Raw genomic sequence first — 27,439 nt, 5'->3', positions numbered from 1 at the left:
AGAAATCAAAACATTGTGGTAAAAACATTTAAAACTTAAATTGGCATCCATATATTGTAATGTAGGAAATTTAAAACAGTTTGCAATCTGTGGTCAGAATACCTTCCCTTCATCTGTAGCAATACTCAACACAACTACATTTGCGTTGTATCTTCAAGAATTAGGTCACATTTTAATGATTTTAGATATTATACTCAAATGAATATGAATCTCCAGGGAAAGCAGGAAACAAGAAAAACACCTCAAGCATGACATATAGAAATAATAAATAAAACACGAAAGAAATAAGCTTTCAGATGAAAGAAACTGGCATTTGAAAAGAATTTGGGAGTTACTGTGAAACCCTCCTTTCCAAAAAACTTTCATCATACGAATGTCACCAGCATTCCTCCTGCCCAAAGAATTCGAAACCTTTTAAAATAAATGAAATCATAATATCTTTAAAGTAATCTTTACACAGAAGGAAAAATGATAAATGATTTTACTTGGCAAAAGGTAAAAGGTTTGTGATGCTCCGCCTAGACAGCCTGGCAGTAAGGCCTGGCTTTGTCTGTGGTGGACCATGCAGAGGGACTCCAGCTACCACTCTGTGTAGCTGCCAGGAGGTCCTGTGCTTCAGCGGGGTGCCTCCTTTAGGGCTCAGGGGCTGGCATGGCATTTGAGACATGGTACAACATGGTACGGTTTAGACACGGACAACATGGACACAGACAGCATGTCCTTGAATTTCGCCAAAGACTTGATTATGTTCCTTAACAAATGATGAAGTACTGTACAGCCCAGTGTGAGGGGTTAGCAGCTGCTCCAATAATCTTTTGATTATATAATATAGTAATATAAGTTATACAATATTTTAGCTGTATATGCATTTAAATATATACAAATTTATTTTTTTTTCCTGACAGGATATTCTGATAACACTTGAAGGGGCTAATTAAAATCAAGGGTTGACTGTGCAGACCTAAGAAAAAATAACTGCTTCAGTTAGCTTCCCACTTACTAGTAGTTAAGAGCTAATATTATTGCATCCAATGCACACATTTAAATTCTATTAGACATGCTGAAATGAGCCAGTGCTCATTTACAGGCTGCTGTGGTACATCCAAGTCTGTCAGTGGAAGATTTGCTGTATTGTACCCCAGGCAAGGACAGCCCTCGTATTGCACTCAGAAAACTCAGTGAGGGGGGAAGAGATGCAGCCAGTAACCATGACAATAGGCAGTAATACAAGATGCTCGTCTGGATAGCTAGCCACCTAGAAACAAACCTGAGCTAAATTATTCAACAAGTATTGAGTCAGGTGAGTTACCAATATCGCCTTGCCACATCAGAAATACTGGGCGTCAGATGGCACATAAACCCATCTGCTTCTTTTAAACAGGAACACAAGAAACTGCTAGGCACAATGGCCAAGCAAACCAAAAAGAATTTTAGTTATAGTGTTATGAAGCTGAATTTCCTGCAGGTGGGGATTACAGCCCCGTACAGAGTGAGCAATGGTCCTTTGAGAAGGGCACACTGCTCAGCTGCTGGCTCCTCCTCAAGTAATGCCTCCTTTGAGTATCAGCTGTGAGCTGTAGTTTATCACCTAGACAAAAAATGTAATATCTTGATTTTTAATGTGCGTTTAATATGAAAAGAATGAGTAATATTTTGTTTTCTCTCTCAAAAGCTTCCTTTAAAAAATCCGAGTCCAAGTAAAGCTGAAGTTGGAGATGAGCATATTCAGGTCATTTATAATTTTCTAAAAAAATATTAAATGCCTTTAAACTCAAAAAAGCCAATTTAATATTAGCATAAACTAAAATAATTAACTTTTTAAACAGAAAAGCCTCCAAACAAGGTCAGACATAACCTTGAGAAATAACCATTCTCAGCTTGCCCTGTGCATCCCTGTAGACAGGCCTTTGTTTCTAGATATGCTTTCATCCAACTCCATGATCTTCCAAGCTGTTGCAAACCCATTGGAGTCTCCCTGGCTCTCTGAATGGCTCTGCCATTTTAGGCCTGGCTGGCTGCCCACGGCTATCCCTTGGAGTTAGGCCACACTGCCAGCTCTGCTCTCTGCCTCTTTTACTTGCCCGTGACTTCGTGAGGCTGTTTCCCCAATGAAACAGGTAGAAACCTTTTCACTCTTTCCACTGACATACACGGTCTCCTGGCTAATGTGCAATCTCTCCTTCAGCACATCATCTTATGTCTGTATTCAGCATGCATTTTCCTTATTCTGCTCCTTCCTTCACTGACACTAGAATTGACGGAAAATCATCCTATGTCCCACCACTTGGATATTTTCTCTCACATTTCTTCTGATGAATGTAAGTATCCCAGATTTGAATTTTCCCTTTAAATTTCCTTCTATCCACTATCAAGTTCAATTCAAACACATACATTAAAATTAGAGAAACTGTAATTTCCTTCTAAGTTTCCTAGTTTCATATTTCATGTTTCTGCTTTGCTATGTAGAACGTAAATTCTTTGCCTTGGTAGTTGTTATTTGAGCATCAGTGTATAATATAACTAATCCCTAGCATGAAGCTAATGATAACATTAGTAATCTTAGCTCATCCCAGAAGACAGTGTTGTGCCAACACTGTAATGCATCACAGTATCCTGAGCCAGGGCACTTGGAGTTAGGTAGGATGCCAGCTATAGGCACTACAGTGATGCTCAGCTGAGGAAGTTTCTTCTTTCATTCTGGAAGTGAAGCTTTTCATTAATATTGCCAGAAAGAAATGAGAGAAGTTGAAAGGCTTGGTGAGATGAAGAACATTAGTTCCTGTTTCCTAGCAAGGCCTGAAAGCTGTGAGATGAGCTTCCTAAAAATATTTGAAAATGTTATGCTTCTTTTTATATGTAGGCACAATGACAATTCAGTCAAGAGATTATAATACAAAGATTCTCTTTTCAGAAAGAACTTATTGTTACTGAAATCTTAGGGCACCTCTGAATCCTTTGCCCCCTCTCCCCCCCAAAAAAAAACAAAACAAAACAAAGCAAAACAACAACAAAAAAACACTTTAGAACAGTGATTTTCATGTAATTACTTGTATGTGTTGCCATACACTCGCTAATACACATGGTAAGAAGCTGATCTATGTACCCTATGTATGAAAAAACAAAAAGGAAATGCTGATTCTGCTACCCTCTGGTTGACAAAAAATAAAAATACATCTATTCTGTTTGTTTGAATGATAGCTGAAATCATGTAAGGATAAATGAAAAGTATCTCCTGGTTGTACAGGCCAAGTGATAAATCTTCTAGCTAAGACAAATAAAATGTATGCCCCAAATTAATGCTCCTGCTGGAAAATCTGAATAGGTGTGTGACAACTTTTAATCAGTTTTCTTCTTTCTGGTCCAGCAGATATTATTATTATTATTGCTCAGAGCTGCAGAAATACATGTGACCTACACACTCAGAAACACAGGCAATATGGGAGCTTTTTCACAGGAAAAAATGATACTGAGACTAGTAATGAGGAATGAGATCTGTGTACATTTTATTTGTCAAGTGCAAAACCACACTTACTCAGTAGTTGTTGAGAAGTTGTAGCATTGATCAAAAGCTGTGGAATTAAATGTAAAAGATGAGGAACTAAATGTAAAGGTAATCAATGACAGGGTCCATTCTGAAGTAGGAACATGAGGAATTTCAGAAGGAACTGGGGCTCAGTTGTGATGGTTCAAATTATATTTGAACAGTAAAATATATGTCTAATGTTGGAGCAGATAATGATTGTCTACATTAGCAAGTGAGTGGATTTATAGAGTCAAACAGTTGGGGTTGAGGGCTGGATGTCCACACCATGTCTTGCAGAAGGTTTTTACCTCAGCCTATCTCTGTCTAGCCTCATGGACTGAATGTCCATTGGCGAATGAAGTACATTAGATGTACTGTTGCAGCACATCTCATATTTAATACCAGTAGTGATGATCCATGACCCATGTCATGCACTCTGAGACAATTCTGCCTTGGGAATCAAAGCCTGGCAAGTGGGGAACCACCAGGAGGTTTGCTTCAGAAGTCCAGTCCTGATCTAATCTAAAATGCTGATGTAAATACACCCAGTGTAGGCAGCAGGTGGTGGAACTGCTGTGGTTTACATGCCTTCTAGAAAAGCAAAGTAAAAGCAAAAGAACCAAATGTTTTTAAACAAGAGCAGATTGTTTTACTGTAGGTGTTATGATGGAAACCATAAATCAAAGCAGTGCCAGCCATTTTGAAAAATATTGTTGAAACTGAGCTTGGAAAATGAATTTCTCCAAACTGTTCCTTGCTTAGGAGGAAATCTGAGGAGAATAAAAATGTGCATGATGTAATGTGAAGAGTGCACAGAGGAAGTAATGTTTGTCAAAGCTGTCAGCTCTGAAGAAGTAACTGACAATTCACTGCGAATGAAAATGAGCCTGAACTCAGAAGATGACAAGTTAATAGAAGGCTGCCTATACCATAACCTTTACCATTTTTCCCAAGGCAAAATGTCCAATGAAAATTTGTCTGCTCTCTCTTTCTAGGAAATGTTCATACTCATCTCTGCTCCTCATCCTTATCCTCCTGAGTCAATCCCTGCAATGAACATGCTATTCTCATTTTGTGCTCCACTTCTATCTCCTGCAGCTTTTGGAAGATCTGGACCAGAAGGCGTTACTGTAGCTCAGTCTTCTGTAACAATACTTGAAAGAAAAAACATCTGTCAAACATTTCTCTGTGTGTCTGCATCCTATGTAAACAGAACAACTGAGCAGGGCTGAAGATAGCTGTGAAATTGAGTGGGCTGTGGTCCTCCCAGCAGCTTGCCAGGAAAGGGGTTTCTCAGCATACTGACATGCTACTATGTGCCTGTCTGGTGAGCTGTAAGCCTTCATGATGAGTTCTGCTGTTTACTACTGTGTAGCAATGCTGCCTGCATGTAATATAGAATTTATGCAAAATAGTCCTTTTAAATCAATTGAAAATATCCCTATACAGAGAGAACTTAAACCTTGAACCAAATGAATGGAATTCTAAACACATTAAACAAATACTCTGCTTTTCCTCTTCATACTGAATATGGCTATAGCTTCTGAAGAAATGGGATGTTAAAAATAAACCTTGGGCCTTATAGAATTAATATCTTAATATTAAATATCATAAAATTTTATTAGTGAGGAGATATGTTTTGCTTGGAAAATTTTATTTGCCAGCATTTCTTTTTAGTAACTTGTTTTTACATCACAGCGTTTGCATTCTTAGCTCTTATTAGGATTGTGTTTCTTGTGAATGGACATACTCCTAAGCATGTATGTCCTCAGGGACTGTAAGAAGCCTTAGCTTCAATGACAGTTACAGAAAAAGAAATGCTTTAAACATTTGCTAAGGTGAAGAAGCCATACTTACTTCATAAACCTAAACTCTGAAACACAAAAAGGTTAACATCATTGTTGTTAGATATCTACTGATAGAAAGAGGAATACAATATAATACCTTAGTTTTAGATCACAACACAATTCTTATCAGACACATAGCATAAATGTTGCCTCTGGAACTGACAATACAGCCTGAGTAAAATAACAGGTAGGGCAGAAAAAGTCATAGGTGTGGTTAAGGTTTTCCTTTGTTTCTACCTCATTTATTATTACAACATTTAAACTGATGTGAACCCTAGCATTTATGTTATAGATGAAAGGCAGCAGAAAAGAGAGGGTTTTTTTTTTTTTTTACCTCTACTTATTTTCTTTCTCTCCATTTTTCATCAGATTTTGCAATGATACCATTACTTTTTAAAATATGTATTGTTGGACATTTATGGAAGATGAAGGATTTACCTAAAAGAACTATTCTTTTTTCCTCTTTGCTTCTGCTTCAGTGTTTAGATAGAGCATCCAAACTGGATCAATAGAAGAGATGGAAATTATTGTGGTTTTGTCAGGGACAGAGTTCATTTTCTTGACAGAGGCTCACACAGGTTTCAGATTTTTGATGAAAATAGTGGTGATGACACATTGATGTTTTAGTTGTTGGAGAGCAGTGCTTACACAGAACCAAGGACTTTTCGACTTCTTGTGCTGCCTTGACAGAGAGGAAGCTGGAGGTACACAAGAAGCTGGGAAAGGACACAGCCAGGACAGCTGCACAGGCTGGCCAAAGCCTTATGGTGTCATACTCAGCAGTAAAAGCAGGGCTAAAGGAGGAGGAGGGGGGACATGTTCAGAGTGATGGCATTTGTCTTTCCAAGAAACCGTTACGCGCGATGAGCCCTGCTTTCTTGGAAGTGACTGAATGCCTGCCTGCTTATGGGATGTAGTGAATGATTTTTTTTATTTTTTTTTTGTGTTGCTTGTGTGCACGGCTTTTGCTGTACCTACTGAACTGTATTTATCTCAGCCTATGAGTTCTTGCACTTTTACCTCTCTGATTCTCTCTCCCATCCTACCTAGGGAGACTGAGCCATTGACTACATGGCACTGAGCTGCCTGCTAGGGCTCAGCCACAACAGAGATCAACAAACCACAGTATGCCTCATATCACTAAAGGTAATGCACTTAGCTTGTTACCAGAAGTTGCACAATGCCGTTTCTAATCCTCCAAAAGTAGGTAAGTGATTTCAATGCACATTCTGGATGAGTGTGTGAAGAGCCGCACCACTGGCCAAGAGAAAGAAGTACTGCCAATCTGCCAATGCTAATCTTTAGATGTAATCATAGCTCTCTGGAGAAACATCTTGGACAACAAAACATAGAAGGTTTAAGTTTTAAGTAGAAACTTAAAACTTAAAGTTTTTTAAAACTTTAAGTTTTTTAAGTAGAAAACAATATTTCTGTTTCACCTTGATCTTTATTTTAAGGATTTTTGTGTTTTGTAGCTTTTTTTTTTTGTTTTTGTTTGTTTGTTTGTTTGTTTGTTTTTGTCCCTCCAAAAAAGCCCTAATTACTCCCCCAGCACTGTTCATGATGAGTCTCATAAATTCTGCATAAATTCTTCAGACTGAAAAAATTTATATTTTAAAGGGTGAAATTACTTCTCATGTCAGAGAAGAAGTTTTGGTTTCCAGTTTTAGGCTTAGACAATTTTCATGCCTGTCTCAGCATTTAATTGCAAGTAGATTTTACAAGATGGGATTGCTTGCCAATGTCTACGTCAAGTGTTCAAAAATGAAGGTAATTACACTGGTTATGTTAAAGACAACTCACAGATTAACTGGCTGGTCACTATAAAAGCTTTAATCATATTTAAATGATCAAAGTTCAACACTAAGAAAATAACTTGCTTTCAAATGAGAAGCTAAGTATATTTATCCTTTAGATTTATTTATTTCTTTTTTTTGGTGCACCTAGATTGACAGAGAAATGAATGCAATACATTTCCCTACATGCATTTTCCAATTGTAGGATTTAACATTTCAGATGAAGAAAACATAATCCACAACAAATTCTATTTGTTTTGCAACTAGATGAATTCAGGAAAAACAAAATGTCTAATCTATTATTTTGTTTAGTGTCTTATTTGTCATATTTGTATCTAAGTGTCAGCTTAGTATTACCTACATTGTATTCCAATATACTGTGTGCATTGCATGCATATGCACACAAGAAGATAAATATGAGCTGCATAAACAGAAAAACATGGACTTTTCTTGAGGAGAAAACCCTAAAGGATGGCCCAGCACTAACCTGATTTTTTTTTTTTTGTGTTCCTCATATTAAGCATATTTGACCACTTACTCATTATTAAAATCTAATCTAGCAGGTGGGTCAGGAAAATTCTGATGTAACGTTTTGTTATCTTCAGATCATCATGTATTTCTTTTATCTTTTGTCTTATTTAAATATAAACTTCATGCTTCCTCCACATCTTTGGTCACTGAGACTCCTTTCAATAAAATAACCAAAAAACAGCTGAGTTTTTTTTTTTTTTTAATCCTTTTCATTCCCACATTAAAAAAAAAAAAAAAGGGAAAAAAAAAAAAAAGAAATCAGATAGAATAAACTACAGTTCTTGAGATACAACAAAAAACTGTAATCAGTATTATGAATACAGTGGCTGCCTGGTGATTTTTCTTCCTCGGAGTCAATCTGATAATGATTCATAGTCAGCCTAAGTGAATTACTGAGCAAAATGTGTAGGAGGATGAATGCCAATGGACAGCTTTCTTTCAGTATAGCAACTGTTTGCTGTTCATCTTCTCCTTTCATTCCCTGATGTATCTGGCCATTGCTGGCTAATTAGAAAATATATATTCAAACACTTCTATGCCAGAGAAATACAGATTATCACTGATGCTCCATTTGCAGTACACTCAATGGGATTGCTGTTTAGATTAGAAGAAAGATTATGTGAGAAACTCAATCAACATTTTAAGATACCTCTTTTCTATTATTCTCATCCCATTTCTCCTGAATTTTCTTAAAAGTACTGCCAGAGAATCATGTAGCAATATAAAATGAAAACTTGCCAAGTAATTTTGATAAATAATAGTGTTAAGATCTAAGCTATATCTTTCATATCTTTCAAATAAGTGTAAAGGAAGAAAATTTGGTACAGTGCTAAATGGGAAAATGCCAAGTAAAAAAGAAACACGTTCTTCCTCCTGTTTTTTTTTTTTTTTTTTTTTTTTTGACAGTATGTGAAGCCATATCTGGAAAACCTGGATACTTCTAAACCTTTCCCTAAGGAATTCAGGTAGTAGGAATGATTTTCTTTATCTTTAGTGATATGTAAGATCATGAAACTGTATACAGCAGTGCTGAGTGACAGAGATCATTCCAAGATCTCAAAAAAACAGAGCTGAAAACAGATCTGGAATATGTGGAGCTGACTCACTATTACACTAAGAAATAGGAAAAAGTCTTTTTGGACAGCACTGAGGAAAACAGCCTCTGACTGAATTTCATATACCATAGAGCTGCATTTCTTTTCGTGTTGTACATTATAGAATTAGCCACCAATTTTGTGTCATGTCAGTGTTCAAGGCCTGTTTGGTTCCCACTAGGGAAAGGACTCCTCACCTGTTCCTGAACAGCTGGGCACACTGCTGGCAAGAAAGAACGTATAGAATGGGACAGACACTTAGTCCTCCACCACCTCCCTGATTTGCAAGGTAAAGGCAACAGTCATTCCAACACCATACAGCCCCATCAGAGTTCAGCTGTGCTTCCTTTGAAGTGGATCTGAAGTTTACTCCCAAATTTACATAAGTTGAACAGAGAACATGTGGATTCTATTGTCTTCAAATTGCTGAAGAGGGGCATAACTGGAACTTATGGAGGTTTCTCCCTCTGCCCCATATCCTACAAGCACCACTCTATTTGAAATGGGATGGTGGAGTATGACAGAAATTGCACAGAGTCAAAGCCTGCACTGACTTTAAACAGACAATATAAATGCACTTTAAAGGACAATCAGCTAAAGCAAAATAAGAGGAAACAATAATCTACTTCAAGTGCAGCATTCAGCATCTGTCTGATAAGTGATAGTTGATGTCGTCCCAGGAGATGAGCACAATGAAACCCATCTTCAGCAAGAAACCTCATTTTTACCAGAGTGTAGATCACCATCTAAGTCTAATGAATTGCTCTATGAAAGTCTTTGCTTTTCTCTGCTCATTACTACAAGGTAGATTCTGCTGCATTTTAGGAATGATCTTGGGTGTCAGAACCAGGCACTCAGTACAGAAACAAAATTCAGCAATGAATTTTAAAAGATATCATGCCACTTCCTTCTTCTCAGCTTTTCAACACATTAGCAGTTCTAACAATGTTGGATTTCACTGAGAATATCAATACTGTCTCATTTTTTCTTTGGTTATGGCACGGCCTCTCTCCTTCCCCCCATCCACTTCCTTCCTTTCCTCTTTCCTTCTTCCTTCTTTTGTTTCTCTCCTCCCTCCCCCCCCCCCCCCCCCCCCCCCCCCCAATTAATATTAAATGTTAATACGAAGTTTGTTTACTTTCAGGAAAAGTACTGTGGTGGTGTGTCACAGAGGCACTTTTTGCAGTTACCAACTGTGTGCATTACTATATTGCTATCACTGAGGAAACAACTTCTGTCATTACTAGTCAGTCTACAAGAATAATACATCTAAGAAAGGCCACAGTCATAGGTTCTGATCCAAAACCTACTGAAGTATAAAAAAAAAATAAAAATCACAAGTAGATTCTCTGGGCTTTTGATCAGATCAGCAGTGCATACATAAATAATAATAATAAAAAAATAATAATAATAAAAAAAAAGACTGCTAAATAAGACTTGTGGAACATTGGATGCAAATTTCCATGAAATGCCACGAAGAAGGTTGGCATTTACCCTGGGATTACCCTTGAATAGCAAAAAGGCATCTATTTCAACTTTAAAGAATAACTTAAATGATCACCAAAAGCAAGGACTAGACAGAAATAAACCAAAGCAAGACAAATATAAAAGAATACTGGATTACATCACTGCTCAGTCAGTCCCAGCAGCTGCCAGTAGATAAATTACCCTAATGTCCAAAACCACATAGATGAAATTCTTTTTTTTTTCTTTTTCTTTTTCCTTTCCTTTTTCTTTTTTTTTTTTTTTCTCCCTAGGTTCTTATTTGTATAGAGCTTCAATTTTTATAACAAATAAATTCCACATATCTCTAACATAACAAATAATTCCACATATTTCTAGAAGAACATAATACCATAGCAAAGTGTGATTTCTTTTTACAATATTTTAGCAGGATTTGGTATCATACTTCTATGGGAACTTCAGTATATATTATGCTTGCATAATGGTGAGGATAAGAGGAGGTGATGGGCAGGCATTTGTTTAATACTATTATATTCAGCCATATGGATTTCTCACACAGAGCTACAGCAGTATGTGTGTTTACTTTCAGAGATTTTTCATGTATCATTTTTGACTTTAGAAAGCCAATTCCAGTTCATAAACAATGAGTTTGACTGCAATCACAAAAACTGCCTTCCCTCTCCACATACCTCACCCCCAATAAAAGAAAATCTTTCTGAAAAACTTAAGGAGCACCAAGTTTTTAAAGCAACCACTATGTACTCTCTGGAATGTACTGTAACAAGCTGATGTAGCTAGGCAACCAGCATGATTAAAAAAAAAAAAATTAGTCACTTTTGTCAATAATAATAGCAATGTATTATTTTGAGAGAGATAAAAAAATACACACGAAACATAGATCTTTATGCTAGAGGATATGAGCCTCATACACACAAAAGTACCATTCTGTATGTGTCCATTGTAAGCCATGTTATGCTTTTTTTCTTATTCTAAATCACTGAGATGGAGACAGATCACTTAACGTGATGAATCACTGATGAAGGCTGCCTGTAACATTGGGGTTGGTAAAGCTTCCCTGAGTTTTGTTTTGATATAGGTTTTCAAAATCACCCTTTTTGACTAGGGATGCAACCTGAATATTTTTAAAGTACAGAAAACATGTAGATGTAAGTGGCAAGAAGATAAAAAACAGTCCACCCTTGACATTCCACAAAACTTCCTGTACTAATGGTGTTACTTTATTTGGACTTAGTATAATTTCAGAATTATCATTATGTTTCCTTTTTTTTTTCTTTTTTTTTTTTTTTCCACGGACACTACAGCAGATTCTTTCGGAACTACCATAGCAAAGTAAGTTTATGACTCTTCCTCTGATAATATTCCATGATAAATTTTAATAACACTTTTACATGATTATTCCCTTTTTGAGACTATCACATCCTCAGAAACACTTCTTACCAACCGTTCCAGTAAGTGTCATCACCCAGACCTGATGTGATAATAGCATTGCGTAAATTACATTGTGTAAATTAAACTTCCAAGAACTTTTTCCACAAATGTGATGTACAAATCTGTTTTTACCTCTGCAGATATATAAAAAAAAGGTCTAACCAGGTTTAAAAATTTTTCAGTATTAAGAACTTTCAGAGCTACTTTCAATGCTGAGTAATTATTCTTAATAGTGTAATGTTAAAAACTATTGAGAAGTACACGTAACTCACCTCAAATGGGGAACTCACTGTCCAATACTAGTATTTAATCTCAGATTTTCCATTCTACCCTACACTGGAAACTATGTTTGTAATGGGGATAAAAGCAGTATTAACTGCTTCAGATGCCTGCAATTAATTCACACATCTCTGGTCAATCGCAGTCTCACATCTCAGTCAGCCAGTTCTTGTCCCTTCATGAATTCTGGGGTGATAAAACTTCTGAAACTAAGAGTTAATTCATTGCACAGCTTGTACTGAGAAACAAATAGAAACTGTTATCATAACCTACTCCCTCCGAGACAAAAGTTCACAGTCAGGATTTCAGTTTTTGTATCATTATTCTTTTAAATTCACTAAGCTATTTATTGGCTTAGTACTTCCTTTATTCATTTATTTATTTATTTCTATCTATGGCTAACACACAAAATAATAAATTTCCATGAAGATTTCTGCCATTATTTCTCTCTCTCTCTCTCTCTCTCTCTCTCTCTCTCTCTTTTTTTTATTATTAATTATTATTATTTTTCCTGCAAGGAGAAAAATATTTTCATTTTATTTCTATACATAAAAGGTAGAAAGGGATCAGAAGTACCAGTTACTTTCTTTCTTCACATTGTTACCCAGGGATCAAATGTAGGGTACTTTTTATCTCTTGCCAGCTTAGTCTTTTACACTTTCCACTAAGTAAGCCATTCAAGTAAGAAGATACCTTTCATATTACAGCACAACAGGACAAATTAAAGGTATGCTTCTTGGTTCATTTATCTATTTTAGATGGGAAGCAATTATGGCAGAAGCAAGAGGAACACATGGTATTCCTGACACATTAATGTCACCTAACCATCGGACTCTTCTCCATGCAGAGGAACAATGACTTTCTGCCACAAAGAAAACATGTTACCATTCATGTAAAGATAATTATCCAGTTCCAAGAGAGGAATGGATACACACGAGTGTCTTTAATAGCAAGTATTCCCAAGCACTCAAGAATCCCAACAGTTCTAGATTTGTGGATGGCTTCTATACAAGCAGAAGAAGATTAGTTTCATTCTGTGAAACTCTATCTACTACTTCCTCTTTCCTTTTCCTTCTTGGTGGAAAGTATCAATTCAATGCTCAAGAGAAATGTATGCTACCCTAAACATGTCATCTGGAATGTAAATGTTATCTTGTTACCTTAAACAGTACACTTTTAATTACTGAATTACTCTAGAGTAAAATTTTTCTGAAAAGAATCTTCCCTGTTCAGACTACTAGGAATTGGACAGATATAACCAAATTAATGACATGTAATTTCTTGCACTAAGTTATCAGCTACCAAAGTAGGTCTGAAAGCAGTTGTGACAAAATCTCCCCAGTACATATCTATGGTGAAGCTAATCAAAACACAGTTAATCAAGCTCAAGAGACCAATCTATGTTAGAGTTCATAGGTTCCCACATTTTCATCAGAAATTCTCTAAGTTACATAATTTCTATCAGTGCCTGTGCCCTGAGGCACTGTCAGTTTGACTGAACTGAGCAACCATCATCAAAAGCCATTTTGGATTCACAAACACATCCCTTGCCACTATACCCCAAGGCACTGACCTAGCTGGAGTGACCTTCAGACTATGCAGCCAACAGCACTGAGATGAAAGAAAAGCCATGAAGTCATACCTGTCTCGACTCAAGAACATGGATGGCCAATTTTAATACAATATCCAAGCAGTTCAATCCAGGTAGCAAACTTAGAACACGTGTTAGATACCCTCCTCCCTCTGATGCCTCAGTAGTTAGCACTTTCACAATGGGACATGCTAAACCTTTTTATGCTTAAGAAGGCTACACAGCCAAGTTACTGCAAAATACCTACCACATTTCAAATTTGCACCCTAGGTTATTCCACATACACCTTCCACAGGGGCACACAAGACTGAAATCATTGCCTAATTCTTCTATAATATTTCTCTGGTCTTTTAATTTTCATTTGAATTTGGTTCCAGTCCCCAAACCAGGTCTGTGATGGCAGCCAGGTATTCAGGACACTGAAAGTACATGTAACAATGAAACTGTTTATATATCATTGAGACCTATTTACACAAAGAGATCATATTTCTATGGCAAAATAAAGTCTACTATTACTAATGCAACAAGACCAACTAATTGTTACAAATAATTATATACAGTACATTTCTAGGGGTTTTGTGTTTGCTACACTCGCACAATGACTAGTGTTTGCTATATGGCACTGAATGCATTAAGAGATTTCTGGCACAGTTCTGTAGCTATCAGCCAGTCTGTGTCAAAAGATGATATCTATTTCTATATTCTCAGGTATGAAATGCAGATTGCATGTAAAAAAATTATAATCAGGAAAAGGAGAGAAGAAAATATCACCTAGATTATATGAAATATAAACCAACAATTTACTGTTTTAAAACTTTTTTAAATTTTAATTTTATTTATTTATTTATTTATTTTATTCCTGGAAGAATATTTTTTGTGTCTTTGAGTTCTTCATGCACACTTTACACCACAGCTCATGTGTCATAGTCTCCCAGTGCTCCTAGTCTTTGAGGATCTGGGTATGACTTCACCCTAATTACAGTAGTTGTGGATGACTACTGTAGGCATTAATTGCTTCTGGGCTGGAAAGTCAGGCAAAAGATTATGATGATTAAAGAGGCCAGAGATTCTAGCATATCTGCACAGATGAGCATAGGTATCCCAAAGCTTACTCTGCTACTGAAGTCCAGAATGTATATCCCTGAGTACAATTTTGAAGATATGAAAGGATTAGTCTCATTCTTGAATGACTTGCATGACATTTACACAGAGATTTCAGTCTGAAGGGGCTGATCAAAAAACCCTGTAGGTGAATTATATGATTCTTCTCCATCAGTTTTAAGATAGGGAATAACATATTAGGCTAGGAAAAGGTGGGAGCTCAAGGGTAGGAAGGCAAGGCAAAAGCACTATATAAAAGAAAGTTTTTGAGAAAATGCAGAGAGAGCTTCTTGCATATGTAATTGTGAACATTTTTTTTTTTTTTATTGCCTATTGGCTGTAGGCAGCAACAATCTTCCCTTCATCAGAATCAGCTTTATCTTTGAATAATATCCTGAATCTCATGTTTTCAGTACAGCCTGCTTCCCTGTGGGGAAACATCACATCTAGAAGCTTCAGTTAGTGGAGTTTCCATGGAATTGTTCCTGCAAAGAAAAGATGTTTTTGACTTAATAGAAAATACTGCCAGTTTGTGACTGTGAGTCACAGGAGAACTGCTGAAAATGATGTTTCTTTCTAGATTAGCTCTTTATTTTTGCTAATATCCAGTCACACTGTAGTTCTGATAAACAATTATTTCACTGGTGGTTGTCCTTGAAGCTCTTATTTTGTGGAGACTGACCATAAAGTCTTACAGTGAGACTCGCCTCACTCTTGTCACCTCTCAGCTTGCCATGCTTTTGCATTTCCTTCCTTCTCTAGTTTAGTGATGCTCTTTTGTCTTTTGTCTAAGACACTTGCTCCGAACTGCATTATCACAGAGTGGCTGCTGTTGGAAGGCACCTCTGGAGGCCACCAGGGCCACCAAACAGCCAGTTGCTCAGGTCTATGTCCAGGTGGCATTTGAGTATCTCCAAGGAGGGGTCTCCACAGCCTCTCTGGGCAACCTGGGCCAGTGCTCAGCAAAGACATGTTTCCTGATGTTTAGATGGAAAACTCTCATATTCCATCTGTGCCCATTGCCTCTCGTCCTGTCCTTGGTCACCACTGAAAAGAGCCTGACTCTGTCCTGTTTGCACCCTCACTTCAGGTCTTTGTACACACTGAAGAGATCCCACCCTAAGCCTCCTCTTCTCCAGGCTGAACAGTCCAAACTCTCTCAGTCTTTCCTCATAGGAGAGATGCTCTAGTCCCTTTATCATTTTTGTGGTCCTTTGCTGGACTCTTTCCAGTATGCCCATATCTCTCTTGTACTGGGGATCCCAGAACTGGACCCAGCACGTCAGGTGTGGTCTCATCAATGCTGAGTAGAGGGGAAGGATCACCTTGCTGGACCTGCTGACAGTACTCTGCCTATCGTAGCCCAGAATACCATTAACTAATCAGCAGCAAGCACACTTGCTCGCTCATGTTCAACTTGGTGTCCACAACAAGACCCAGGTCCTTTTCTGACAAGTTTCTTTCCAGATGGTCACCTTCTAGCATATTCTGGTGCCTGGGTTTGTTCCTTCCCAGGTGCATGACTTCGCAGTTGTTGGACTGCATGAGATTCCCGTCGGTTGATTTCTCCAGCCCGTCAAAGTCCCTCAGCACTCAGAGTTTTATATCAACATCAAACTTCCTGAAGATACACTCTGCCCCATCATCATCTTCACTGATGAAGATGAAAAGCAATACTTTAATGTACTGTAATGAAGATGTTACAGTAATAGGGATGAGCACTGAAAAAAAAAAGCAAAAGCAACATCATTTTTTCCCTTTATGCTGGTCCTTACAAAGAAAAAACAACATGAACTGGTGAAGCCAAGTCAGAGAAGAAATCTCTTGACCAGAGCTTCATAAACAATGCCAGAACTTTACATCGTAAGTCTTCTGCATGGCTATCTTCCCCCCACACTCCTACACATTTATGGTGTCCATAAGAACTGGGAAGGAGATATGCACAGTACTGCACAGGCTGGGAAGCTATATTCCATGACCACATTGGCAATGCTAGGAAGCAGATCCTGAAGAGCACTGCCGTTGCCAGCCTCTGCACTGTCACCTTTTAGTATTACTGTCCTCCTGCCAAAGCAAAATACTGAGGGACACTGTGAGGGACTCATGATACTAGCATTTAGTCTCCCACCAGGGAGGAATCTTGTTGACAATTGTCTCCTTGTCTCCCTTCTTAGCTGAGCAGAATTTAATTAAAGCACATTTCCTCAGAACATTTGATCACTGTTCAGATAATGCTCAGCTTACAGGCACAGAGCTTCTGTGGCTGAAGGAAGAACTAAGGGAGCTTTAGTCCCTGCCCTTGCACACTCTGCACTTACAGGTCCTTTGACTTGACTACAGCTGTGTATCTGTACCAATTCACCCCTTCAGATCAGGTATGATAAGTCCCTGTTCTACAATAACTAGAACCCATTGAAAGACTGTAAAGCATGATTTTGCCTTTAATTTAGTATGTAATTTAATTTAGTATCAGGACAAAACATTAGCTGCATAAAATAAATATTGCCACTACACATACCACAATGGTTCCCTTGTTAATGCTGCTGCTGCTGCTGATTGCTAAATATTTGGCAGTTGCATTTCACCAGATGTGCTACTTAAATGGCCATTTAGGACAGAGAATTTCCATCCCCTGACTTGCACAGTTTCATAGTTCTCATCGTTTTACAAACTGGGTATTTGATGGAGCATAAATATGTAAGATCTTACTCAATTTTAATAGACTTTGAAAACTAAAATTTTCTTTAAAAAAATTGAAGGAAACAAAAGTGATGCCGGTAGTATAGTGTCGTCTCTTTTGTGTCAGGACAGGACTGAAATGCTGTAGCTGATACTGAAAACAAATTTAAATTTTTTTCAACTGCACTGGTCTAATGAGTGCTTAAGGGATACCTTGTGAAGGAGCTAAAGAAAAGAAGAACTTACAGTCAAGAAACATGATTAGTGCTGTGGGTTCCTGTGAAGCATTAACTTGACAGCCATGCACAAGTCAACAGTATTTTTGTTCTCTCCTCTCTACTGGGGGTATTGTTTCAAAGAGGGTCATCGGTTTTCAAGTCTGGCTTCTACTTACATTGTTAAAATCTTGCAAGACCCCCATTAGAATAATGGGTCCTGACATATATTTCCTAATTTGCTGTATGATATAACTACTGTGGACAACTGTAATCATACTCCAACTGCTGCTATAGAAAGAGGTTTTAAAGAAATTGCTCCATTAATCTGAGATGTAATCTGCATCTGTGGTGGTATAAACAATATGTCTTGTGGGATGACAGCATTAATATTTTATTAATAACTCCTTGGACTGCCTGCTACATGAACTATGGAATGTAAAAACAACTTTCATTGAAGCAAAGGATGAAAAATAAGAGGCGGATTTATAAATAGCCTTAAGAAATATTTGAGCCATTTCTAGATCTTATAAACTGCATTTGTGCTAAATATTTTGGCTTTTAAATTGCAATTTTGCTGCCCTGCATAGACTTTAAAGGATGCTTGCTGCCAACTTAAAATCTGGCCAGTCATTTTCAAGAGAATCAGATAACTTGGTTTGTGGGATCATATTTGCCAGCCTTTGAGGTTTCACAATCACATCGTCTATTTTTAAAGGATATTTTTCTTCTGATCATCCATATATTTCACTCAAACTGAAAGAGTGAGAGGGGAAATACACTGAAGTTTTCAGCTGTCTCTCTGGGACAGAGCACAGGCTTAATCCAATGCATCTAATGTAACTGGTGATATATGCTGCATAGCTGAAGGCCAAAAGACCTGCAGGGAGAGATTCAGTATCCATAAGCTCAGTGCCTTGCTCTCTTCACTGGCCTTACAGAAGGCACACATTTTTTCAGAGGGCAACCCAGTTCAATTGCATCTCTCCTCATGGCAATGGCTGCATACAATGTACAGCTCACTTTCCGCCCTAGTGGTGAGAGCGTTGTCTGAGGGAGCAATGACTTGGTTTCATAGTTTTATTCTTCCTGAAGGAACTATGCCGAGATATTAGGAAATGGCCTAACTAGTAAAAGAGAGAAGTGGTCATCATTTCTGAAAAGGCTTGGCTGCTGTGGCCCCTAGGCAGCAAGAGACCTCAGCTCTCAGGGTGACAAGAAGCCTAGCTTTCACCTAGTGGTTATAGCATTCACTGGAGGGGAAGGAGAGCAAGGGAACAGCCTGAAGTCTGGTCTCTGCTTCTAGGTCTGTTTTTTTTTTTTTTTTTTTTTTTTTTTTTTACCATTTATTCAGATATAATCTAATTTGAGAGAGGCAGGGAAGCTGCATCTGGAACCTTGACTCCAGTGAGCTGTGCTAATTTGCAGGAAAATTGCAGCATAATGCAAGTTGTAGGAAGAGTAAAGGAGCTGTAGGAGGCTGTAGGAGGCTAGATAGAGTAGTTACTGTTCATGTAGGTGCCTGCAACTTTGGAGCCTGGTGTGTAAGATAGAGACGCACATAAACAAAAAAGGGCATTTAAATGGAAAAGTATTGCTTGACTGTATGTTTTACTTACACTTATCTAATTAATAGCAGTGGATGTTTCCTTTGAAAATCATAAAATTAAGTGATACTCAAGCCTGATGGATATGATGTCTTTATGCAGAGGCAGAGAGCCCTGCTCCTCATACACACCAGCATTCATGCACTCTGCTCCCAGACAAAAGCCAGTGATTTCTGACAACTAGAATAGCCTCTTCTTGGTTTATAGAAAGACGTCAGAGGGAAGAACAAAGATATTTGGGAAATGACAGAGACATTTTTTTCCTGACTGTGTCTCTGTCTTTAAATCACCCAAGTGCATAAGCCTGCAAATTGTATTCAGTTCTCAGAAACCTCAAGGGACAGCTTAGCTAGAATCAGGTCCTAAATGGCTTTATCTTAGGTGAAAAGAGCATCTACTTAAATGTACTTCTATAATGTGTCAGTTTATTATAAAAGCATGCACAAAACTTACAAAATTACGTGATCACTATGGACTGTTCAGCAAACAGAAAATGGTTTGTGCTCTAAAGAGCATATGCAAGAGGGTGATGAGGATATGCAGGTGCAAGCCTGACATTTAAAAAAAGTGATTACAACTGTTTTTTTTCCAGATCAGCTATTGCTGTGTGGATTTTGTTTGTAACTATTCAATCTTTAGGCATATATTCTGCCTCCATTATGCAGTATCATTATGACACACAAAAGAAACTTAACATTATCCTCCCAGAGAAATTCATAATACACCACGGTGCAGTCACCTCTGGGAATATTATAAAGAAATCATCAGCTAGGTAGAAAGGAAAAAAGGATGACACGAAGGAGCCTGACTCACCAAGGACAAATGCATGAGCACAGGTGATGCACTGTGTGGCTTGGAGGAAGCTGTGAAGGTGTTCTGAGATGGCATGCTGACAAAGCTGACTTCTCATATTATCACATTAATGTAAAATGCGAATGCTAGGACAAATACAGAGCATCTACTCAAAGCCATTAGTTGTCTGAAGAGGTGATTCAGCATGACTGCATTGCCACGCTAGAACAGCAGAAGGTTTGATAAAGTGATGGGCTGTGCCCCCAAACAGAGAAGAAGCTAAAAACAAAAAGCAGAATAAAAACAAAAGCAGAATATCTGACCCCCAGGCTGCTCTGACAGGAAAGTCAGCAGGTTCCAGATGCTGACAATCCAGCTGGTTTGAGCTGCTAAGCAGCCAGCCCTCAGATATCTGCTCTGGAGAGCTTTTCCTTCAGACAGAGGTTATGAACATTCATGACTGAAGTCTTGGAGTAGTCAGAAGGACAGAAAATTAAATCAATTTAATCTCTAATTGTCTACAATAAATGTCCAAAGAAGAGCAAAAACATTTGAATATTAATGCAAAGTAAATGAGTTTAGGCTTCAAAATAAGATCCACAAGATTTGGAGTAGTAAGTTATTGACAAAACTCACAAAAAAAAAAAAGAACATAGAATTACAAGAAAACTTCCTTGCCATATTTCAACTGTATGTGCAAATCAGACAAGTACTGAAAACAAGCCAGAGTGGTTTAAGAAGTTACTGCCCTCACAAACTAGTTTCTGCTGCACCAGATCGCCCTGCATTTCCATTGAAAATAATTCTTAGTAGTCTAAATCAACCATGTAATATCAAACTAATTCAGCACATATTTTATGGTTGGATCTGAGAGAACTTGCCCAAGAAACACTTGCCCTAGACAGAAGGTGAGTTGATAAAATAAACCTAATCTTTCCAGATTCCAGAACCAAAATGAGGACATACTAGACCTTTCAGGGAATTGACTGCCTTTTTTTTTTTTTTTCCACTTTTTTTTTTTTTCACTTTTTTTTTTTTTTTCCTCCGAAAAGTGAAGTTATACATTTTTCTGTTTCTCCTTATAAGAAATATTTTTGTTTGGAATACTTCCTGCAATCCACCCTTCTACAGCCTCAAACAGTCCAAAATGAGGAAATAATGTAGCATTGAAAATCTCTGTCTTCACCAAACAGTTGATGATTAGTAAAATAGTAAACAAATGAAATATGAATTGAATTGAATTCAACAATTGAATTGAATAACTTCAGAAATGGCTGGTAGTATTCTCTTTGCCTATAGAACACATACATTTACTAGGCACTACTTGAAAGGTGATTAAATAGGATTTTAAGCTGCCCCAAAACATCAAAGATGTGTAAGACTGAAAGGTCATCTGGATGCTTTCCTTCATCACATGATCAAGTATGATCAGACAAGTAAGATCTTTCCTATCTTTTTTTTCAAGGTTTCAATTAAATGTATTCCACATTCTTCCTAAGCAACCTGTGCCTGGGTTTCTCACAGTCATTTTTTCCTCATATTGCACGTACACTTTCTCTTCTGCAAATTAAACTGTTTCATCCTTACCACATCAGTGCAGTGGAGAACAACTGATCACTTTATAATAACTTTTAAATATTTGAAGACTATTATTGTAACTCTTTTCTTAGTTCATTCAGTTTTTTTTTGTTTGTTTGTTTTTTAAGCAGTTCAGGTTTTCTTAGGTCCCTGTCATTCTTGTTGTTTCTTCTCTAGACCCGTTCTCAATTTGTCACCATCTTTTCTACTAGTGTGCAGGTCAAGGATGAATACAGAAGTACAACTGAGACCTCTCTAGTGACAAGTAGAGCAGAATAATTGCCTCCCATGCTTTATGCAACATTCTTGTTAATTCACCTCAGAATGGGATTGTCTCTTTTTTTTTTTTTTTTTTTTTTTTTTTTTTTTTTTTTTTTATGCAATAGCAGCATATTCGTAATTCAAACTTAATTATAGCCAACTGTCAGATACACACCTAACCAGATGGCCCCCAGTTTTCACCTGTATTTTTTTTCTTTTCCACTTTGAGTGTTTTCTGCTTTTTGTCACCATTGTATTCACAGACTCTATTCAATTGATTTCTGACCATTTCTCCAATTCATCATTCTGAATTCTGATTATGTCCCCCACATTCTTGCAAGTTCCTACATGGTGTCCTCCATGAATTTGCTAATCCCCTCTCTTCTGTCATCCAAGATATTAGTAAAATTACTGAACAATGTCATATCTAGGAAGAGGTTATGTTGGTTATATCTTGATAGGCTTTATGAAATTACTTTTTATTTTCACATTACCAAAAAAAAAAAAGTCTCCTTCATTCTTGGTTTTGTAGAAAAAAAAAAAAGTTATAGCTGCATGCATTAATTTGGAGCTGGTACTACCATAGGCTGAAACAATAGCTCTGGAAAGTGTAAACTGAGTCATTCATCTTAGTGAGATATTAAATATGAAGTTTCAGGACAATTAAATGTCAACATTAATTTTCACTGATGATCAGCTTTGTAGAATCAAGCTCATATGTAAGTAATTTCTTTTATCATGTCAAATAATGAGGGGTCCAGGCAGGGATAGCTAATTGCCATTGGGTATACCGGAGTGATTCTTCACTTAATTGACAAAATATCCTAGTTTTTGCCAAGATAATTTGTCCAATCCTTTCATATTTTTTACACACAAAGCAGAATAAATATTTGCAACGACTTCCTGAGCACTTTTGCTACCTATCCCATAATTGCTAAAATCCACTCATTTTATTATTGTTTATAAACATGCTGCATTTTTAATGTGATATAAATTGTAACTATAAGTTAGGACTGATTCAAAGTTCAGTTTTAAGTAAATAGATATATTTTCATTGATTTCAGTTGGCTTTAGGTCCATCTGTTAGGAAAAAAGTTTGAAATTTGAATAAAGGCAATTAGTTGCAGTTGTAAAATTTAGTACTTACACAACAATAATTAAAAAGTTATTTACACTAAAATTTATCAAAATGTAATTTATCTGTGGGTGATAGTATGCTCCTAATAAGGCTGCTAAGTAGGTATTTAATATTCATACAAGCATTTATTTTAAGACTATAAATCATTGCAATTTAATAGTGCTTGAAAAGGAAAGAAACTTTTAATATAAGCAACATTTTTCCTAGGATACAGAACACTTTATTAGCTAACTTCCTTATATTGAGTCATTCTCATGAAGTCAATGGAGCTACAGCAAGGCTGAATTTGCCCACAGAATATTAATGAGAGGATGGCCAGTTGTTTAGGTGGTATCCAAATTCTTCTATCTTGGTAGAAAGGAAGAAAAAATAAAAAGAAGTCTTTGAAAAACTGGAAATTATGTGATGGTGCTGAATAGATCAATAATAAACACCCAAAAGTGTTACTACAGTATACGGCAAATCAGTACTTTCTCTAATTTAGTAAATAAAAGAAAATGCTAAGCAGTGGTAAATGGGAACTACTAGGCTATGCATGGGTAGGAAACTCCCAAGTATCTCTGTGCTTCTGATTACACCTACTGATGACACTATATGTGAAAACATGCTATCACAGGGAAGTCCAGGATAACATATGGAAAAAAAAAGCTCACCTTGAGAACTGAAGTAGTAAAAACAGGGAAGAAATTCAACAACGTGGTTGTTGAATTTAGACTGCTAGAGACTATTCTATTACTACATTTAGAGACTACTAGTAGGAGTTCTTGTTACATAGGAGGATGTCATAATTGGAAACTACGAGAGAGGAGGAGAATCGGATTATGTCAGTCAGTCACAGAGGATTGTAAACAGTGTGACGGAAAGGCAAATGACTTCTGAATCTTTAACTAGGCAAGTCCTAGTAAAGACAGAAAAGTGTAAACGTCTCTGCACAAACTCATGGGAAGAGCTCCTTTGGGATAAGCACACGACATGCTGGTCACCTATTTTGAAGACAAAGGAAGATTCAAAGGAATCAAAAGTGAGCAAATAAAGCTGATAAAATGATCAAAAGGGGACAAGAAAAGACTAAAACCTCTTAGTTTAATTTAAAAACAAACATGAGAGTGATATCAGTGCAGGTAAATCCTGGCAATGGAAAAGATCAGCTTCTGGAGAAACAAGTGAGCAGACTAACTCTATCAGAAGAATGAGATGACATTGACAGTGCATTAGCACGGTTGGCCTGGAAATCCAGGTAAAGTTTAAATGTCAAGCATGAAGTTCTGTGATAGTCTTTTAGTGCAACTAAAAAGAAAACAACTGCTTTGTTAAAACAGAGTTTGGTTAACTTCGTGCAGGATATAGAAGGCATGCTTGACTGTAATAGCAGGATGTTGAAGCTGGGGAGTCATTTCTGGTTCTAATAAGAAAAAACCTGAACAATTTAATGAAAGGAACTTAATCACTGTGGAAAATCCAACTGACTTCATTTATAGGGCTAAAGTTGAGCAACTGGAGAGAAAGACCATGTGTTGAGAGCTCTTCTCTGATGGCTGAATCTGATGCAATGTTTCCAGTTTATTGAACCATTTATTGAAACAGAACATGACCAATTTACCTTGAAACAAATGGCTGGAACAGAACTTACTGCTAACTTATTCTTTGGAACAAAGGCTTTTATTCACGTTTATTTTGAAATCTGTCTATGAAGTGAATGATACATTTTAGAGAAAACAGCATGACTCAGTTGCATCTATTTCAAAACGAGTTTTAAAATCAATTGGTATTTTCAAAAGGACATAGCTATTTCAGCTACAAACATATCTCCAGATTGTTAGTTATAAACCTGAGGTTTAAAAAATAATGTTTTCCAATGGCTGGATACAAGATGTACTTTTTATTGTCTTTCACAACAGGAAACCATATCAAAGAAAAGTTTTTTTTTTTTTCTTTCTTTTTTTTTTTTTCTGATGACATTGTTTCAGATTGATTAATACTTTATGAGGAAACATAATGTTTTCATACCTTCTTAAAGAAGGCAGTTAATGAATATAGCATAACATAAATCTCAGTGTTATTCATCAGCTTTTATATTTATGTATAGAGCTGCTGAGTTGACAAGCTCACCAGCAGGTTTATATATGCAGCATGTAACACATCTGTAGATACAGCAATACAGTCACAAATGGAAGGACTAGGCAGATATTCTTAATTGATTGATGGTTTTCAGATGGTATAAAATTGAGGCCAATCTTACACAAAATATGCACCAAAAAGCATCTTTGGTTATGTTCCATTTAACCATGATATAGCAAGTAAATTGGTTTATCACAGTATGTTCCTATAAAATGTACAGTGGTTTTGCTGGCTGCTGTGAACTCTTGCAGCCATTCCAGCAGAAGGCACCATGGTAACCACACTGGAGAGTGTCCCTGACATTTAGGAAAAGGCAGCTGAGAGAGACTGCAAGATAGTCAAGGAAACATGCAGCTGACTCTTTCTCTGTTAGTTACTCAGGAGGAGAAAGAGTTTCTCCTGGAAACACACAAGGCAGTGGCAAATTGACAGATTTTTCATGCAGCTGCTAATAAATGTCAAGGAGAAGCAGGCAACAAAACACCACACAATCTTTTGGTGAGTGGGAAAAAGAAAAACTTTATGATGAAAAAGGGAAACTGAAGTAGTGGCTACACCATTAGAGAAGAAATAAGCCAATTTGACAAAAAGTGTCAAATGGAAAGGGTAGAAAGATGGCTCTAGAAAAAGGGATGGAGTGAGAAGACACAGGAAGTCATGCAGAAAAGCTCTTTTTAGCACATACTCCATAGCTAAAGCAAGCAGTTTCAAGGGGAACCTCAGATGTGTGATCAAGCCACTGCAACAGATTATCATCTGTTCCTTTTATTTGCAGGAGAACAAATGTTCTTATTTTGATTGGATACACATAGTATGGTCACATTAGGACTGGCATGTATACAGATTTCTCTTTGGTGGTTCAGATGTGTTGGTAAAGATTAGTTACGGTACATACTGTATCTGTTTGAAGCAAGTACTCACAGTTGAAGAAAATGAATGGTTGTGTTATTTAAATTATACATTTCCTCCCCAGTAAAACATGTTACATATTGTGTGCCACCTGTTTGTGCTGGTCTTCTTTCATCTGTCCTGCATGCTCTGAAATCAGGTAAAAACATATTAAGGAGGTGAAGAGCTGGTGCTCCTATTTAGCAATAACATCGCTTGGAACTCCTTGGCTCTGTTCACAGAGTAAAGTTAGCTTTCATGAATAGGCATTTGACCAGAAAAACATAAATATCTTTTTCCTTGTAATTTTTCCCTGAATATCATTCAAGCCAGAGCTATTTGCTTCTCTGAACATTGACAGAAATCGTACAGCTAAAAAACCCAAGATAGCTTACTGTGTATAAGCAAAGTGGTGAGAACATGTAAAAACAGGCAGAAAATCTACTCTCTTCAGAAATGGTTCTACTCTATTCAGAAATTATTTATGAACCATGACCCAATGATCCTAAATACTCCAGAAAATGTTTTGTTTTTTTTTTTTTTTTTCAGTTTTTCCCTTCTAGTTAATCAAGCAGGGTAATGCAAGATAGGCATTTTGTTGCATGCTTCTTTTTTCATTAACTCATTAAAAATAATTGTTGTCAGTCTGTGACCATACACCCAAGCCCTGAATTTACTCCTTACATAGATAGGAAATATTAGAAGTTTAAGATAGATTTCCAAGTCTGTATATGTAAATTATTATTTTTTTCCCAGCATTTGGTACCTCACTTTTCCATTTTCAATATCTTCATTTTCTTAACTGTCTTTTAAACATTTCTCTGGTTAACACAGTTTTCATCAGATAAAGCTCTCTGACAGAGAAGGCACTGACAGAGAAACACCACATTCAGAGGGAAAACAGCTTAGCTCTGACATGCAGCATCTATAATAATGGATGGAAGAAGACAGTCAATTGTTTCTGTGGCTCCTAAAATAGGATCACTGCCAGGCAATATCAGATCAAGCCACAGTTTAATTTCTCATAAAGAAAGCTCTCACAGGAGAGCAGAAAAAGGCCCCTGCAGGAAGGATGTGGAGTTTGTTGTGAGCACAACTGCTAAAGCATAGCAGGAAATGGCTAAATCTATGTGCAGCTAGACGCCTGAACCGGGCCTTTTTAAAAAAAAACACTTTATGCACCTTTCACAGCTGAAAGACATCAGAAGTGAACTTCTGTATTCTGGCAACCAAACAATGGAGGGTACAGCTCAGCTGATAAATCTAGTGGAGGCACAGCCTCTGTCCTGTGGACTCTGCTGCTAAGAAACAGTTTTAGACCTTGACAACTTTCAGCAGGACTTTCTCCACAAGATGAAATGCCTTTGAATGTGCCAAAGTAGTTTCATGCACATCACAAGTGCAGAATAAAGGCAGGGGGAAGAAAAGCTGTGAAATTCAAAGACAAATATGGGGCCACAGAGCTTTAATTTGGAATCACACACATTG

At 37.1% G+C, this 27,439-nt stretch overlaps 1 protein-coding gene across 1 annotated transcript in view; it reads right to left on the bottom strand.

The window, feature by feature from the left end:
• PTPRZ1 (protein tyrosine phosphatase receptor type Z1) overlaps positions 1-27,439 on the bottom strand; it is a gene marked incomplete at both ends in the record, with an annotated part of 137,523 nt that overhangs the window by 61,577 nt on the left and 48,507 nt on the right. The window lies entirely within an intron of this gene.

Source organism: Netta rufina (assembly GCF_964035555.1).
Source record: "Netta rufina genome assembly, chromosome: 1".
NCBI lineage: Eukaryota > Metazoa > Chordata > Aves > Anseriformes > Anatidae > Netta > Netta rufina.
This window is presented reverse-complemented; position numbering and strand designations above follow the sequence as displayed.